Source organism: Pinus tabuliformis, chromosome 9 (genome assembly GCF_031772625.1).
Source record: "Pinus tabuliformis cultivar Carrire ecotype Pingquan chromosome 9, CPIR1, whole genome shotgun sequence".
NCBI classification, from domain to species: Eukaryota; Viridiplantae; Streptophyta; class Pinopsida; order Pinales; family Pinaceae; genus Pinus; species Pinus tabuliformis.
This window is the reverse complement of record NC_142307.1, coordinates 531454540-531460471: the sequence shown is the minus strand read 5'-3', so window position 1 is coordinate 531460471 and position 5932 is coordinate 531454540. Positions and strand designations below refer to the sequence as shown.

General features: G+C 37.2%; 1 long non-coding RNA gene across 2 annotated transcripts; it reads right to left on the bottom strand.

The window, feature by feature from the left end:
- Positions 1-2334: 2334 nt before the first annotated feature.
- On the bottom strand, positions 2335-3250 carry LOC149149568 (uncharacterized). Of its 2 annotated transcripts, XR_016262492.1 has the most exons (3): positions 3043-3250; positions 2887-2939; positions 2335-2753 (listed from the first exon to the last, which is right to left on the bottom strand). It is a non-coding gene; the product is annotated as an uncharacterized LOC149149568 (long non-coding RNA). The 2 variants fall into 2 exon arrangements; XR_016262491.1 differs by lacking the exon at positions 3043-3250 and having other exon boundaries at positions 2887-3036.
- Positions 3251-5932: the final 2682 nt, after the last annotated feature.

Below are 5932 nucleotides of genomic sequence, written 5' to 3'. Positions count from 1 at the left end.
AAGAATTGTGAAAGCATTGAATTCATTCTTACATTAAAAATACATTTAAAACTACAAAAACCATAATCTTAACTTAAAAAAATATATATAATACTTCAACTACCTCTATAGATACACTCCAACTACCGCTATAAATATATTTGTATGAGTAGTCAGATAAGATTCAATCACCCCACAATTGAAAGAAAATGCAGTTTTTCGTCGATTCCAAAAAAAATGATGGCTTGGTGGTGGGTTCCTGTTTTATTCGCCATTCATTGAATTCAAGGGTCTCCTTAATCTCGTGATGTTTTCGTTGAAAATAACGCAGCGGGAATACTTATTCTGGTCTCCACCTGTATCGTGGGGAACATCGTCCCTGACGGGTCCCTGACCAATTAACCGGTGAGTAAAATGACTAATTGTGGATTATTTTGGCTGCTCCGTTAAAGTGGAAGGGTAGTTGAAGAAAAGCTGAGTGCTTGTGGACTTTGACTTTGACTTTGTTCGTTCATTCTTGTGACGAATGCTGCCGTAAGCATCAAAGTCTAGAATCTGTGAGGTATGGAATTTGACATTTATTATTACCCAATAATAATATTTGTTTTTTTTCAGAAGTGTCTATTAATTGATTTAAGATGTACATCTTAAGACGTTGTTAGGTAAAAAAAATTCGGCTCACTCCTATACGATTTTTTTGGCAAGAAGGTAGTACCAAAACTACGAGAATAAAAGATGGGACAAACTAAAAGCCCACATGTAAATAGTGCAGTGAAACAAAAAAACCCAAAGAATTTGAATACAATCTACAACCATTCCTGGTTCAAGGAGTTTTGGTGATGGAAGAGGACTAAAAATACAATGCACACGTTCTTTGTCATACCTTAGTATGACATTTAAAAATACATTTACATTACTTACTTCAAACTATCATAAATAAGGTTAGTGGAAGCCTAGTGATATTTTAGTTGTTATGTAAATACATAAGTAATGTTATTTTTAATATTAGGAATAAAATCACAGAATTTAAGAGGGAAGACCGGAAAATGAATTCCAACTTCCAGGCAGTTAGAAACAATTATACCTCTCTTTCCTAGAGATAAAAGGGGATCTCAGTGGAAAGAAGGGGGTTCAGATTTTCTTGACACAAAAGGAAAGAGGAAGGTCTGTAAAAATTGACAGACGCTGCTAGGGAAGGATATCCTGAGCTGGATTTGAGCGAGTGGATAATTCCATTACAGATTGGGATCAAAGAATTAATAGACTGCACTGTAGTCTCGATGTCTATTCCCTGATTCAAAGAGAGACAAATTGTTGTCTATTGTCGTGGACTGGAAGCTCAGGGGGAGAAGCGGACGTCATTGCCCTTCTCAAGGTTGGGAGGAGAATGTCTCAATCCTGTTGAATTCTTGATTATTCTTCGAGAACAGATAAGTACCCGTACCTTTTTAAATTTCATAAATAAGAGTACATGATTAGGGCAAAGTTTCTATTGTAAATGAAGTTGTATTTGCCCTACAAAGCCGAGTAGTTTGTATTTAATGGTTGCAACACTACGTTGGGAACATTTTAGTAAGGGTTATGTATATATGTATATATTGATCGATTAACAGAATCAAGCTTGAGCAGGTATTGACTGTTAGGGTCTGTAGACGGTAGATTCAATATTATCTAGAAACACTTAGTAATACCCTAGGAGTATTGTTGGGGAGACTATTAAAAAGAATTTAAGTTATCTGCACCAGTTAATCATGCCTTAACTACTGTCGGTCTAGATGAAAGCAAAGACTCTAAGTCAATACAGAATAAACCCAAGAAACAACAAAAGTTGTCAAAACCAAACCTATTCCTCTAACCTGTGTTAGTTATGGAACTGAGATAATGATGTATCAAACCCTTAGTGTTGGTAAAGGAGTAATCTACAGGGAAGTTGAGGAAAGAAATATTGGTAAATGGCTAGGTTTATCAATTAACTATTATTAGGAGAAAAAAAGCCTAAACATATATGGAAATAGTAAAACATGGAGTACAATACCCAAGAAATATTTAGAATTGTATCACCCAGATAATTTATGTTCATGCACAGGAAAAGGAAGATATTGGTGAATCTAGGTGTCAAAAGGGTTGAGACCAGGGTGTTAGGTGAACAACTGCCCGATCTAGTCCCCATCAAACCCTATGATGCAGTATAACCATTGCAGATAAACATATGAGTTTAGCCTCATAACGGTCTGAGATAAACACAGAAACGACTATTGAGAAAAATATGGAGAACTTAAAAACAAAACGAACATAATTCCTGTTGAAATGCATACATACATATAAATGTTCAGCAAATTACATTAAAACCCTTGATAAGTTAACAATTTTGTAATTCGCCAAATAAAGTCTCTTATGAGTCACATATATTAATTACATATAACTTAAAACCCCACTGTGACAGCTCGAAAACAACGTTCACCATACAAAGCAAATAAATAGAGGCCTGATGCATAAGATTAACACACAAATTCTTCAGAAAAGAGATAGTCGCACATCAAATAGTTCGACACCCATGCAACGAGAATATAAATATAATAACGTCGTTGATGCCCACATTTCCAGCAAGGGAATTTCTAATACACAGTGAGAAATTCTGAGTAACATTATTTAGTAGAGAATACCTGTGACTGGAATTAGCAAGTGGTTCTAAGAGGCTCACTGCATCCGAAAGACTTAGACCCCTGAAGCTGAGGGTTGGTTGGAGTTACCTTTTCGAATGCTAGCCTGGAAACCTGTGAAAGCAAAACGAAAGACTATCAGTCACGTAAGAGGTAGATAAGAACGAAATTCACTAGAAAGCTATAATTTGGTTAAGGAATACTTGAAACTAAGGTAAGATTGGGAGAGAAGTATCTAATTCATAACCCGTATGGTCGCCATTGAACCAGTTAACTGGAATCCAATCACAAACTTGTCCCCTGCAAGCCAATTGAGGGTTTATAGGGAAAGGAAACATCAGAGAAATGAAAAGCATGGAGACTTTTCTATACAAGCAGGTATAACAACCCGGTGAAAACTTACCCAATTAGCAGAAGACATCGCCGAACAGAGGACGTCATCGGTGCTAAGTTGCAGAACTTGGCCACGTGGAGAATCAAAGAGCAAATGAACCAAACTGGGGTCACGACTACCCGGGTTCGAAACCCTAACTACTTGTGGAAGGAGGAGAACCGTCAGATCTACTCAAGAAAAGACAACGACTCAGATTCGTCGAGTTGTCGACTTGGGTGGATCACAATTGTCTCCCATATGACCCTCTCGAACCTTCTAGCGAGGTCTATGAGTTGGGTTAAGGGTTAGGGTCAAGTAGTGTAGTTATTCATCAATTCGCACATTGGCTTATAACACCTTCACGGAAACTTTACCATAGTAATATTTATATATGTGATCAAAGCATGCGCTCGAAAAGCAATCTAATACATGGCGAAAACTGAGGTTATTTATATTTCTTATTTATTTTTCATTCATTATGTCAGATTGGGTTATAATATAAATTTATATGTTACAAGTGATGTCAAAGCCACAGGTTACATCACTATGGCCTTGAGTGGGAAAGTTTTGATTAACCAAAATGTTTATAATGCACAAAGGAGCTAGACATGGTATGAGGAGGAGCATGGGAACTACCCCACCCAGTGGTGCTAGATCTAACCTAGAAATGTGGGTCCAGTTGGGAGGTGTGACAAATGTGAATGCCATGTTGTTAGAGACTGTTCAACAATTACGAGTAGAGATGACGAATCTTTGCACTAATAACGAGAGGCTGAGATTAGAACAAGAGAGAATTATGAAGAGTGTCTTAGATAGATAGAACATGTGAAATCCAGATCCTAGTGCAGATAATGGGAACAAGGAGGAGGCAAGGTAATAGCAAGGAGATCATCCGGAAACAGATGGAACTCGAGTGAATAACGAGGAAGTGTCGGGAAATACCTCCAGGGACAGAGGGGCTAAGAGGCCAAAAATTGAGTAACAAAGGGAATTCAAGAAAATAAAACCCCCATCATTTGATGGAGAAGTGGAAGAGACTGTTAAAGCCTGGTTGATTAATATGAATAAGTACTTCCATATTTATGAATATGATGATAATTTGAAGGCTTGACTAGAATTCTATCAACTGCAGGGTAAATCCACTCTCTGGTGGGAAGAAATTAAAACAGTTCATAACATTGATGAACATGAGGTGACTTGGGATACCTTTCAAAAATATTTATAGCCAAGATGAACAGGAGTCCATAGATGAATTTATAGCCAAGTTTACTTCCTTGCTACGCTATGTTCCTTACATTCCAGGGGAAAAAACAAAGGTGCAACGCTTTGTAAGAAGTCTTCCCACTTACATTAAGGAACGATTGGAGTTTGATTACCCAAGATAATGGACGAAACCATTAGGAAGGCTCGTGTTTGTTATCAGCATATGCGACAGAAAGGGGAGAATAGTAAAGGTTGGCTAGGTAAAAAGGGACAGAGAAGTTTCCTAAGTAACTACAAAGGCACTGGATCAGTTGGGACAAATTTTGTACCCAGAAAACCAATGGGAGGAGCCCTGGGGAAAAGTGAGCAGCAAAACAGGAATTTTAACGAACCCAAGCCAGCTGAAGTGTATAAGAAAATAGAGCCTAGACAACCACAAAAGCATCCTTTGCAATGTTGGGGTTGTGGGAACCCCACTATTACAAGAACTGTCCTCATTGCACTAGAAACGAGATCATTGTGAGTGTTCAAGAAGCCTCTATGGTTGTGGATATGGAAAAAATCATACCAAAGATTAATGTTGCCTTGGAAGATCATCAGGAAGAATATCAACCCACTATGGTGGAGTTTGAAGGTAAGATAGTTAACCAGACTATGTCTATTTTGATTGATCTAGGAGAAAGTCTTAGTTATATTAGTCTGAAAGTAGTTGAAATGTTTTGTGTGTCAAGTATAAAATTTAAGAATTCATGGCTAGTGCAATTAGTCACAAGGGCAAAGCATAAAGTAACAAACATAGTAGAAGGTTGTCTTGTGGAGGTTGGAGGTCAGCAAACTAAAGTAAATTTAAACATATTACCTTTAGATTCATACGACGTATTGATTGGGATGGATTGGTTGGAGGGACATTGGTCCCTAGTAAACTATAAAGACAAAACTATCAGTTTCGTCACAGATGAAGGGAATAGACAAGAAATTCAGGGTATTAAAAGAAATGTTAAGCTGCGGTATATTACCGCTAATCAGTTAAAGAAATGTGTCCGAAAAGGTTGCAAAAACTATGCAGTGCAGGTAGGTTATGCCAACTCCAAGGATAAATCAATAGTTTTAGAAGATATACCTATTGTTCGAGAGTTTGTAGATGTATTTCCGGAGGAGATACTAAAAGTTCCCTCGAAAAAAGCATTGAATTTACTATAGAACTTATTCCTAGAGTTGCGCCAGTGTCAAAAGCGTCGTATCACATGAGCATTCCTAAGCTAACTGAACTCAAAATACAACTGCAATAATTACTTGACAAAGGATATATCTGACCAAGTGTGTCACCTTGGGGGGCGCCAATACTATTTCCAAGGAAGAAAGATGGAACACTGAGACTTTCCATTGATTATAGACAATTAAACAACTTAACCATAAAAAAAAAAAAACCTTTACCAAGAATAGATGACCTGTTTGATCAAGTTAAGGGCACCATAGTATTCTCGAAGATCGATCTGCGACCGGGGTATCATCAAATTCGAATTAAGGAAGAGGATGTTTGTAAAACTACATTTAAAACACGTTATGGCCATTATGAATTTATTGTGTTTCATTTTGGTCTTACAAACACTCCGACAACCTTCATGAGCTTGATGAATGGGATTTTCCACCCCTATTTAGATAAGTTTGTTTTAATCTTCATCGATGATATTTTAATTTATTCAAAGAATGCAGAGGA